This window comes from Chinchilla lanigera, unplaced genomic scaffold (genome assembly GCF_000276665.1).
Source record: "Chinchilla lanigera isolate Chin_1 unplaced genomic scaffold, ChiLan1.0 scaffold00001, whole genome shotgun sequence".
Lineage (NCBI taxonomy): Eukaryota > Metazoa > Chordata > Mammalia > Rodentia > Chinchillidae > Chinchilla > Chinchilla lanigera.
The window spans coordinates 57335723-57349293 of NW_004955402.1; the positions used below are offsets into that span (position 1 = coordinate 57335723).

General features: G+C 39.6%; 1 pseudogene; it reads right to left on the reverse strand.

Moving 5' to 3' along the window:
* Window positions 1-530: 530 nt before the first annotated feature.
* The window catches only part of LOC102012714, a 28078-nt pseudogene continuing 15037 nt past the window's right edge, over window positions 531-13571 (reverse strand).

Genomic DNA, 13571 nt, shown 5'->3' on the forward strand with positions numbered 1-13571 from the left:
ACCTCTTTTGTCTGTAACTCACTATTATTTGTCTATTTGTTTTCCTGAGAAACTATTTTGTAGATAATAATATGTAAAACAATAACCATTGATAATTTCCTACCACTTTGTATCTAATTTGCTAAGTCCCCCCTATTATTATGTTATCCTTCTTTTATTCTTTAAAATAAAAAAAAAATGCCTTAATGTTTTGTGTTTCTGGTACCACTACCACTATTTACAAGACAATATATGTAATTTAATGAAAAGAAAGAAAAAAGAAAGGCACAACAGATGAAAGGTACAACAGATAAAAGACCTCAGGAATGTACACCTAAGTGACACTACATTGCATTATCAATAGCTGCTTTTTGCAAACTGTGGCTATGACAGTCATGAACAAGAAGGATTTCCTGTTTAAGCCACAGTAACTGTTCTGACTGTGGATAATTGTTCCTTCCTTAGCTGATCTTTACAGTTCCTCTAATGTATTTGGAATTACTGTCTCAAAGTAACCTGCAGCTTTCCTGACAACTCCTCACTCTCTCCTGCTAAGAACAGCAGCCATTTTCTGTTGTTTCTTTAAACCTTCTGCTACCATATCCACCACTTCCACCAACAGATCCATAACCACCCACCACATGAACTTCCAGATCTTCTTCCACTAAAACTGCACCCCTGCTTAGGTATGTAATTTGATTGCTGTTGTCCACTATAATTCACAAAATCATTGTAGTTACCACCACCTCCATAGTTGCCACCACCAAAATTTCCTCCCTCATTGTAAGTACTATATCCTCCTCCCACCGTATCCACCTTGGTTTCCATATACTGGCCCACCACCACCACAGCCTCGTATACTATTATAATCAGGACCACCACCATAGGTTTCACCATCACTTCCAAATCCACCATATCCATAACTACCTCTGCAGCCACCTCCTCCACCACCATAGCCTCCTCTTCCTCCAAAGTTTCCACCTTAACCAAAATTCCCTCCACCACCTCCAAAATTTTCTCCACAACCCATAAAGTTGCCACACCCACCATCATGACCTTTTTGTGATCCAGCAGACTGCATCTCTTACTTAGAAAGGGCCTTGTTCCCACCACCATTATGCCCATTAATAGTGTGGTATTTCTGAACAATCATTAACTGCATTGTGATCATCAAAAGTTACAAAAGCAAATCCTCTCTATTTCCCACTCTGCCTGTCTTCCATAACTTCTATGGTTTCAATCTTACCATACTTTTCAAAGTAGTCTCTCAAATTATATTCCCCTGTATCCTATTTAATATTGCCAATAAAAATTTTCTTCACTGTTAGATGGGCACCAGGCTTTACTGAATCCTTTCTAGATACAGTTCTCTTTGGTTCCACTACACACTCATCAACTTTGTGTAGCCCAGCACACATTGCTTTATCTACCTCTTCAACACAAGAATAAGTCACAAGACCAAAGCCCCTGGAATATTTTCTTTGCAGAATCTCTCATTATCACACAATCTGTGAGTGTGCCCCATTTCTCAAAATGTTCTCTTAAACTATCTGTAGTTTCAAAGCTTACACTACCAATAAACAGCTTCCTCAACTGGTCTAGTTCCTTTAGATCAGAGTTCTCCTACCCAAGGAGGGGTGGCAATGCTGGAATTGGGCTGGGGAAACTGAAATGCTGTTTTACCTCTATTTTGAGACCCCAAACAAAAATTCTTTTTGCACGAAAGGATCATTTGATGCCAGACCTTTAAATAGAGTAACTTCATAAGACATTCTATACCCAGAGTTTGTTGAGGTTGGAACAGCAAAACAATTGGTATAAACAGCAGATCTACAAAATTATTTACCATTGAAAGTGCTAATGCCACAGAGCATCTCCATATTCAAGGACACGTGGGGGCACCCCAGATGGTGCATGGGAGTGCCATTTAAGAAACACTTTTCACAGGACCTGACATTAAACTGTAACTAAATTTGAGTTTGTATATGTTATTTCTTCTCAAAAGAACATTATAGTGTTGTTGATGTTGTTGTTGTTGTTGTTGTTGTTGTTGTTGTTGTTGTTAGGTGTATGTATGTGTGAATAAGAGAAAGATCACGCCAACAAAGATGATCTGAATTCATCCTCTCTTCCTCAAAACCACTTCCATTATAGTTTCCTTTTTTTTGATGATAAACACCACTATATCTTCATTTCCCTGATCAGAAAGGTGATGGTCAGCCTTGAACTTTCTGATTCCCTTGCCAAGTTCTACTGACTGTATATCTCTCCCTCCTGGACATTCTAAATACCACTCTAAATTACACTGCCTGCATATTCATTTTAGATTTTCAGTGCATCTTACTTCGATCTCTGCACTGACTTCTAACAGGACTCAACTGGCTTTCAACATGAGCTCTTTTCAGTCCATTCATGCTGCTACCAAGAATAATGACTACTATTCTAAAAGGCAAATTCAATCAAATCTCAGCTTTCAGGGGAAAAAAGCCTCTGGCAATTCCTTTAACCTTCTTGACAAATCTGAGCTCCTTACAAAAACATGAAGAGTGTTTCTGACCTAACTCTCGTTTGCCTCAATGCTGCTGTCCCTTCCTCCCTTGCAGAAATGCACCTGCACTCTGAGCTCCTTACAAAAACATGAAGAGTGTTTCTGACCTAACTCTCATTTGCCTCAATGCTGCTGTCCCTTCCTCCCTTGCAGAAATGCACTCTGTGCTCCAGATGTGCTCCATCACATGCTATGCAGCAATGCAGGTCTCCAGGTACTCAGACATAGGACCTTCTGCCATCTGCCTTGCCATGCTGTCTGATAAACAAGCTCTTTACTACTCTCCAAGTACAGCATCTCTCTGCTTATCATGTTCTCCAGGCTTTTAAGGCCTTCAATAAGTATATGATGAGTGATTGCACAGGTTACAACTAAAAATGTAGATAGACATCTGAGAGAGTAAGAAGAGGGGGTGAAGTAGAACATTGGGGGTTGCCTATGTTATGTAGGCAATACAGCAATACCTCGGTTCATGAACACTGTTATTTGCAAAAAATTTGGTTTACAAACAAAACATTCAGCAAAATCTTGCTTTCATTCTCAAACTCCTCATCTGGTGACAAACACGACCACAGCCATCTTCCCCACACAAACACAAATGCAGCCATCTTTCCCAAAGCCATAAAACAAATTAAGTTTGCAAACCAAGGTACCATGGTAGTATTGAAAGGCTCTTACTATCTGGGTAGGATATGGACAAAAAAAGGACTCTGAATTGATAAATCAAGAGTTCATTAGGAGTCAGTCAGAAATTACTTCCAACAGTAGAGGTAGCAAATTCTAATCCTTATCATAAAGATTTTTGAAAATACCTATTTTAACATCCTTTCATTTTCCCCTTTTCCCATATGCTATCGAAGCCTGTTGCCAATGATATTCCAAAATAGCCATTCAATTTCTTGTAAATCCTCCATGACTGGATACGAACTGTCTCCTTGGACTCTGTCATGATTTGGGATAGTTTACTGAAAGATAGCCTTTCTAACCACCAAGATTACAAGATTCCCTTTGTGTTGTGGACAATGATATTTATTCTTTACCACTGAGACCTTTCTTAGTTGTTGATTATATATTCTGATGACTTCTTGAGTGATTTATTCCTCTTGACCATTACTTGTATCAGTATATGAGCTGAAACCTTTTCTTTTCCTCTAAATACAACTCTACTGGCAATTGATAACCACATCTTTCCTTGCCATGGTTTGAGTTCACATTTCAATTGCAAAATTCCCAACTTTTCAGTCATTTTTATAAGACAGTATGTTTTCCCACTTATTTATACAGTTAGGGCATTCTGTCTCTCAAACTCATTGTTTCCACTTGAATGTAAGGAAGTGCTTTTAAAAAGATTTTTTTTCCAGATGAGGTGGAATAACCATTGAATTCCTTTGACAAAAGCTGGACCTGTTTCCAGCTAATTTTATAGGAGTAAGTTAAAGCATAACACAAACGTCTTATTTTTATGAGTCTGAATTGCCAAAAATGTGTCTTGGATTTCTACCATTGGCTTGTTTAAGATCCCTAACACATATGGTCTTGCTGGACATATGGTATTGCTGGACAGCTCCTTGTGTGTGCTATGAAGTTAGTCCTCCGTAAATCTTCCTCTGGAAAAAGTGCTAGTTGAGAGCCTTCCCTCCTAGAGCAATATGAAATATGTTACCTTCTGTAACGGTTGATACATTGTGTCAACTTGAGAAGTTTAGAAGTTTAACTATGGGACTCAGCAGAGGCTCAGGGCCTCACTTTGTAAAGATCCTGAGCCTGTGCAAGAGGAGGGCATGAAGATGGTGCGGGCAGAGACCCTACATACAACACAAGGGATAACAGAGTCTTACTTTTCCACCCCTTTTGCTCTTGCTGCTTTTGCTGTCTTCTGCCGCCTTAAACTTTTGCCCCTGTGCCATGCCACCCTGCCTTGGAGCCAGCTGATTATAGACTGAAACCTCCACAGACTGTGATCTAAGTAAACTCTTCCTTCCTTAATTTTGGCTGTCAACTATTTTATCCCAGGACAAGAAAAAAGTAACTAACACATCTTCCTTTTTCCATCTTTGTTTTCTCATGCCTGGCTTCCGTCATTCTGGTTCTACTCTTGGCTTCTCACAGTCACTGAGATCCATGGTGCAGGGGTTCATGCCTTTGAGTCTTGTTACTCAGCATCCCTGGCTCTGCGTTCCCCCACAGTCCCTCATGGTCTGTCCCACATGCTTTCATCCGGCTGCCCCTCCTACATTCTCAGGATGTTTTGCTTCCAGGCTTGTTGGACAAGACTGTCTCCTCATTTCACTAGAGAGATTTTCAGTCACATCACAGGATGACTATTATCCCAGGCCTGTGTCCTCCCTCTAGGATCAATGATCCCCACTGGCTCACTTCAGAAACTTGCAACCCAGTTCACTTTTACAATTTTTAGACTGAACTCTGAAGATTTTTCCAAGATGCTGCCAAATTTGCCTGTAGAAACAAGTCTCTTTAAAAACTGCTTTAAATTCAGTTTTCTCCAGATTGTTGTTTATTGCCTCAAACTATTTTTCAGAAGAAGCATTTTTCTTACATGAATAAAAATTTCAAACACTTCAACAGGAACATTACATTTGGCTTCACTTAGTTCTCCCAACTACCATAGGTGGGTCTTCCATTGAAAGCCCTGACAGGAGGACAACTCTGTTCTTGCCTTTTTATATACACCTTGTTTATATAAATCCATTAAATAAAACGGCTTCTTTCCCCCTTTAGGTCATGTGACCAAAGGTAATTTATACTTAACTCTTTTGATTCAGGTTGAAAAGATATGAGATTAAGCCATCACTCAAGTTTTACTATTTGTCATTAGAAACATCAACTGCTAATTCTACTGTGACTGGTTATGTGAGATGTGAGGGATGTTTGCTAAAAGTGTATTGATTTTATATTCTTTCATTCACTAGGGTGTGCCTCTAGAAGTTTCTTTCTTTTGGAGTAATTAACTTCATTTGCGGGGGGGGAATTTACACTATGACCATTAAATTTGAAAGTGTTAGTAACATCACCTCCAATTCAATATGAAGGAAAAGTCAGTTACTGCAAGTAAAAACCTCCTGAATTTCTTATGAGAATAAGAATGGTAGAAGACAAACAGCCATGTGCAGCTTCTTACACAGGCCCCCATAGAAAACCCATAAGTTTCACTTGGTATTGTCACATAACACCCACAGCTGAACAATATCAGCTTCCAATGTCCACCTCAAAAGAGGGTATCATTTGTCTCCCCATAACACACAGCAGCCTCATGGATTTCCCATAAGATAATGATGTCAGACAAGGCCACAAAGTTCCAAAGAATCAGTTGTTGAGACAAGTAAAATGTGTCCTGTGCTCTTCACTCAAAATCATGACCGGTAAATTTGATCAAGACCTCAGGTAGTCAAAAATCAAACACTTGTCTTGGAATTTTATGTTCTTCTTCAGGCTGCTTCTTCAGAATTTATGTTTATGGGTTCTATTCTTTCCCCTGCAGCTCTGGGGTACCTCCTATATTCTGCAAAATTCCTTCTTCCTGTTGTTGAAAGTATCACTTCATCCTCTCTTCAATTAAATTTTCTGGTGCAAAAATCCAACCGCACAGTGACTGACAAGATTGCCACTGTAGAAATACCTCCACTCCACATTTTGGAGCAACAATCATCTATGTAGCAGATCTACAGCCTCTTGAAAAAAGTCAGTGGAAGAGTTACTATGACAACATTAGTATAGTTTGGGACACTGCTTTTCTCATGGAGCATGCGAAAATGTGGGTTTGCGAGTTTTTAAGCCATTAGCTATATAGAGTTGTGAAAGTGTTGAACACATTTCCTCTTTTTCTCTTTCTTACTTTGTCAGCTCAACCTGTCCACTAAACCTTGATGTGAGGCAAGAATGAGTGTATGTGATTTTTACAGCTATCAGAATTTAATGCTCTTCAGAAAATTCGGTCAGTTGTTCAGTGTAGTGGTGATTGCGGAGAGCCTTGAAGGGCTGCTCCTCTTAGTGCTTTTCTGATTGCTATCTCCATCGATTTGATCTTTCACTGCAACCTACTTTAGAACCAGTTAGGCAAATACACATAAATAAATAACCTTAAACTTTCCACGGTCTCTTATCAAGACACTAATGTGGAAAACCTAGCCATCCAAATATTAGAATTTTGTAATCCTTAGTAGAGAACAAACTATAACTGCTGATAGCACTAAAAATGAATGTGAATGCCTGAAAGTGGTTATATTGTGAGGAAGCAGATGACAGTCATCCATTTTAGGCAATTTTCTGGGATTCATTAGTTGCCTGGAAAATGATATAGGTAGATCATGTCATAATTGGACTATAATCTTGTTTAAAATAGATCTGAGAGTATAAGTGAATCAGACCTAGCAAACTAATCACATTACTTGGTTTCTATTGGTAGATGCTATTTAATTGATTTTTATATGCAACAGATATTGTTAGCACTTCCTAGTAAATTGTCTTTGTTGTTTGCTTTATGATGAAATAAACACAAATGTTCAGAAGTCAAATGTATTGTCATGGGAAAGGTCACATCTGACACTACTTGATGTTAAAATGGAATCCTGAGTGTAAGTTCACTTTCCATCAGAAGGGATGAACCATGAACATTCTTTACCCCAGGGATAATTTCTGCTGCTCTTTGTAATTTCCTGCTGGATAAAGTATGGTCCACTATCTTCAGGGGACACTGGATAAGTGTCACTAACTCATTCACTGGCGGGTAGATGACAAGTTAGTAGTAAAAAATATGAGAGTAGGAGAAGACGGTAGGGAAAGGATGAGAAGGGATGAAGTTTTGCAAGCTCCCATCCCCTAACTTGCTGCAAACAGCATTTCGTTGATCATACTTTCATTAGAAGCTATACAATGAACTATTCCAAACTTTCCCCAGTTTGCTAATTGCATTGCTATTCTAACTAAGCCCCTCTAGTTCAACACTGAGGTACATTGGAGTATTATTTAAAAGCTAAATGTTCTAATTCTCAAACCACGTTGTAATGCCTACTGATTAATAAGGTGCAACTGAAAAGTCCTTTACGGCAGTTCCACTAGATGTAGCACACAAAAACATGAATTCAAGCCCCAGTTTTTCCACTTAAAAGCTCTATATCTTTGTCCAAAGGATAATCTCACTCAGTTTTTGTTCCTTTTTCATATAAATGTATCAAACTAAAATTATACTAGGTCACATCAAAGAATTGTTGTAAGGATCAATGTGTGACCTTAAATGTGGACACTATAGGCCACAAAGTGCTGTGAAACATCCATGCTCATTGTTGCGCTTGTCATCTACACACACAGACAAGCTCACATGTACTGGATGGGAAAAAAGACTGTGTTTACTATGTCATCATTATGCAAGAGCAGTGAGACTCCGCTGTGGTGGGAAGGAAGTCAGACGAAGTGGGCAGCTGGAGGACACAAAAGGGAACATCAGAGTTCCCGGAATGAGCACTGCAGTGAGTTCATAGAGAACGGTTAATATTAGAATTTTATGTGATATTTTTGATACTTGAAAAATGGAGGCTGAGAGAGTGAATAAAGTGATAAATTAAGGAACAAAAATAAAAATGACATAAGGGAGGAAAATAGTCTGGGCGAGAGAGGACAGAAGGTGGTAGGGAAAGAGGAAGAGGAAAAAGGAGAAAAAGGGAAATGAGGAAGAGGAAAAGGAGAAGATTGTCAATTTAAAAGCCTCAGGAGCAAAGATATGTAGAAATGTACAACAAAGTCACATCACAAGTGCACAAAAGGTGAGCAAAAGACCAAAGTGTATAACAGCATTGAGAAATAGGAAGAAATTGTTCAAAAGAAATAGGAATTAGGGAAGGGAGAGGGGAAAAGGAAGGAAATGAAATGAGAAGAAAAATGAGAGAAGGATAAAATGAAAACAAAGCTTTGTAAATAAAGAGACAAAAAAGGACTGAAGGGAGGGGAAGAGATGGGGAAAAAGGAGGAATCAAGATACATCATATTCAAGGATATATTCTCTATGATGAATATGATCATCATATATATCTAAATTACACCAAACTACTTAATAAAAAGGCCCAGAAAGCAGAAAGGATGGCAAATGGAAACAAATACTTCTTTGCTCTTTGTAGGCTCCTTCATTGCTCTTTGTAGATTTTAAAATAATAGATAATCATCTACTTCACAATACTAAAGTGTATATTATTTTATCATTGTCCTGCTTTTATAAAAACCTATAGGTGACTGATAACTTGCTCAAGGTCACATGTCTAGCACAGAGCAGAATGACAATGCCATCCAGACTTTCCTGGAGTTCACACTAAGCACGCTGCCTGCCAACAAAGCATGGAAAATACCTTAAAACAGGTGGAAAGCAACTTCAGGGGAGTAAAATGTCTCTGCCTTTATCTTCTCCCTTATGCACATTTCAGCAAAATTTCAAACAACCAAAGGAAACTATATGTGCTTTCTGTGACTGAATAAAATTGACACAGGAGACAAAATAAACATTGGGGGAAACAAAGGGGTACTGTGATATTTGTGCGTTCATAACCTTCATGCAGTCCAGTGGATTCCACAGTGATGAAGAAGGCAACTGTTGGGAAAGCACATTAACTATGCTGAGACCTTGCTGTGCATCATAGCTGCAGTGATCTGCCAGGGCTCAGATGAGACGAGGAATAATGATGGCACATCATGCCATGTACCCTTGCTGAAAATAAATCATCATGCTCACTCCTAATCAGGCGAATGTCATGCACGGTTTTGACAAGACAACATTAACGCTCATAATGTCAGACTCCAAAATAAGCTTGCAACCTGCCACAGGTAAGCACTTATCAGACTCCAAAATAAACTTGCAACCTGCCACAGGTAAGCACTTACCTGCCACAGGTAAGCACTTATCAGCTGAAGATGAGTAGGAAAATATTTTGCATTTTTAGGATTCTTGAAAATACCTTCCACATATGCTCTTCTCTGACTTAAACCAGTGTCATGGAGCTCCATGAAGGATAAGGGGAGACACAGTCTGTCTCAAAAAAGGAGTAAGTGATTTTTGTGTTGCTCCAAGAGACTAAAACTTCCCACAAATAAGCAATGTAGGGGAGGATAGCAATACGTAATGTAACAACCACTGTTGATTTGTATTATTTTGTCTTAAGACTCTGCATCACTTTGAATGTTCTTACTTTGATTTGTTTATGTTTGTGATACTGGTATGCTGCTACTGTTCCATTTCCTTGTTTGTTTGTTTCCCATTTGCTCCTCTCTTTAAAATAAAAAAGAGAAAACAAATCAATGTGCACATTTTGTTTTTGTGTTTCTGATCTCAAAGCTATTCAGTGATTTTTTTTATTCGAAGTACCAGCACATGAAACTCAGTTGCAACCTTCAGCTTTGCCTTTTCTATTGGAGCAAGACTCAAGAGGTCACCTAGGCTGAGCTAAGAGCTGCAGTCAAAGAAAGCATTCATACTTAAAATTTATAATTTGTATTACAAGACTAAAAAGAAACACACTGACTGGATTTACAAACATAATTTCCAAAGAAAATCAAGAAATATTTATTGTGACCTTTCTATAGGCAAAGTACTATGTTATGCCTGTAAATGATTCCAAAAATTGAAAGATTCCATCTTTAATTTTTAAAAGGCTTATAGCTAGAAAAGGCAATTAGTTGATGATACAAGATTTAAGGAAAAATGAAATAGGATGAGAAAAGTTAAGATCATACTGCTGATAATTGCAATGAATACTGAGTAGTTCTCACATTTTCTAGTCTTGGCTGTGTCTGTTCTTCAGAATGACTGTGGGGGGTCCCAGAGAATGCAGCACCTTGCACAGGGCACACCCCAGGCCCTCCAAGAGTGGCACAGATTTTTATAATTATTATTCTCTTATTCTGATACTAGTCATGTCAATGACTTCTCAATATATGCCTTCCTGCTAGAACTGACAAGCTCCATGTTTTGCTCTCAATTCAAATTTTTAGAAGGAAGTGAGGTATAAAATACAATTATGCTGCCCACTACATGCCCATAAACCTCTGTCCCCTGTACCCCAAGTCTGAGGTCATGAACCTTATCCTTCCATTTCAGATTGTCTTTAACACACTAGCAAAAAGATTGCATATACATATAATCTTTAGATAGATGATAAATAGATAGATGACAGATAGATAGATAGATAGATGATAGACAGATGGATAGATCTTGTGGACTGGAAAGTACTCTTCAAGTATGAGATGTAGTTGTTGATCTTGTTAGAGAAAATTAGCCTTGTTTAGACTAGTAAATCCAAGGCCATATTCCTATTCTTCTCTATACAAGCCACATGAAATGAAACGAAACTGCTTCATTTCTAGGATCTTCCAATTCCTTTATATACAAAATTAGGCTAATAATGCAACTATATGGAGTAAGCAATGAAATGCTTGCAACGCATCTAGCATAATGCCAGAGCAAAGTAAGTTAACTGTTGTGTTGGTTGGGTGCTTATTTTGCAAGGGGAACAACATAATACAGGACACATACTTTATATGATTATTTATAAGTCACCCAAAGAACAGTATACAAAACAGTGCAGGGAATCTGTCCACACACTAAGACCAAGGAATCCAGCTGAGGGCCTGGATCCCACAGCAATGTCCTACATGAGTTGAGCTGAATACCCAGAGCTCATAACAATGCCTCCCATGAATCCAACTGGAGGCCCAGAGCCCATGACAACATCTCATGCAGGCCTGTTTCACGGATCTGCTGGGAAGGCCCAAAGGTCAGTGGTGGAATCTACAAAGTCTGTACCAGCAGGAAGAAGGATCTGTGCTAGCAGGCTGAGGGATCTGCACTGGAGCCAGGAAGTGATGCTCAGAAGAACCAGAGCTCCCCCAAAATGTACCACAGCCATCCTCGACAACAGTGAGGTCCCGAGCTCCTCCGATGATCAGGATGGCCGAGTTCCAATCAGAGAAGCCAATGCAGCAAGCTTTTCCTGGAGGCCGGCAGTGCACCATCTTCCCCTCCAGAACCAGGAAGCGATGCTCAAAGTGAGGACCAAAGCTCTCCAAAATGAACTGAAGCCATTCGCAGTGCCAGCGAGGTCCCGAGCTCCTCGGAGGATGAAAACAGCCAAGTTCATCAGGAAAGCCAGCTCCCTACAGTCTCTCTCAGCTCCCAACAACCTCTCTCAGTTCCCAACAGCCTGCTTTTTCTCCTCCAGGTCTGCCTCTTATGCTGCTGGCAACCATCCTCAGGTGGGCCTCCCACACCCTGCACCACAATTACTCAATTCAGCTGGGGGTTATAAGTTGACCACCAGTTATCAATCCACTACAACTGTCACATTTTTTCTTGCTTTTTATATGCCCCAAGGAGTTTTGCTTATTGACTTGCTTTCTTATTGTCAATATTTACCCTTCTGGACTATTTAGAATAGATATTTTCTTCACTAATGTTGCCTATTTTTAAGTGAAAAAACAGGGGCTTGTGTCTGCCTCCCTTTGCTGTTTGGGCACCTTTGCCCCATTGGAACTCGAAGTCTCCACCATCCTCACATTCTGCACATATGGAATTTGCTCTCTTGCCCCAAGATGCTCTCAGAATAGCAGATAATGAGAGTCCCATGCGGACTTTAGTGGTATGCTAAAATGCAGTCCTTATGACACGAGGAGTGCTTATGACAAACTGGGAACCTTCACATTATTTTTTGAATGTGCACCTCTCAAAATGCCCGGAAGACAGGAACCTCACATGGGACCTCTGTCATGAAACACCAAAAGTGCTCCGTGGAATGTGTGTTGGATTAGCATAGGCACGGTAAGGAAAAATAGGCTCTGAGAAAACATACAAAGATGGAAAACCACTTCCACCTATAAGAGCACCTGTGGTATGTGGGCAGTTGAGTGGCCTGTGAGCCGTGCTAGCTCTTTTAAGACTGAAATGTAGCAAGAGGTCAAAACTCCTTTGTAACACTCAGAACCTCATCTTGTTCCCCATCTACCCCACCATCCCACAATACTAGCATGACTCCAAAGGGTATCAGTAGGTGTTCTGATGCTGACTCTGGAGCTTTCAGGATTTTGAAGACAAACATATAGGTAATGATCTGGAACTGTCTTTACTTGCTACTTCCCAGATGCAGAAACCTGGCACCAGATTAAATTGGAAAGGTCATTCCTAATTGCACACTAAATCAACTCTTCCTCCAGAATATCCAAGTGGCTCCTGAAGAAATAGACATCTTAGAAATATTGTGTGCCTTATATGGGCACTTCTTATGGGCAAATGTGCATTGTGAATAGAGAGCTACAGGATCCTCCAAAAATAAAACCTTGTTTTGGAAAATAAACAGTCTGGAAATCATTTAGGTGAGGTATGAAAATTTCACTCAGTGTTTAATTTTGTACTTTGTAATCATATGCCACCCATTTCTCTGTGGGTAATTACTATTTTGTTTGTCCCTTATCACCAGCGCAAGTCCCTGTTCTTTAATTGGATATTAAACACATAGTCACAGTCCATAGAATGTAGAAATGCTTTTCCTAATGCTGGTCAGCTGGAGCTGCAGCATATTAATTTCTGGCACAGCATTTGAGGTTTGATTGAAACCGTAGAAGAGACATTTGTGTTTAGTTAACTTGAAGGGTTTGTAGAGCTGAGGACATTTGAAGATTGCCTTCCACAGTGAGCATTTGGCAGCCTCGCTGAGACAGGATGCAGCTACCCACGCTGTGCCAGGCACAGTCTGTACCCCATCTCAGCTGCACTGGCTTCCTATGCAAATCAGCAAGGTTCAGGTACAGACACGGGACAAAACCAGAACTCACTTAAAATATAAACTGGGACATTCCATTTAGTGTTTATAGTAAACATCTCTAAACCTGAATTGGATCTCGAGTCTGCTGCTCACAGTGCTCAAAGGAATGTATCCAGCAGAGGGGAAACAGGAAAGTCACGTCAAGATGGCAGTCATGTGAACCTAAAGGAAACTGAGCCGCTCCTAATTACTAGGTAGCTCAGTGAACAGTGAAATCCAATGAAGAAAAACCA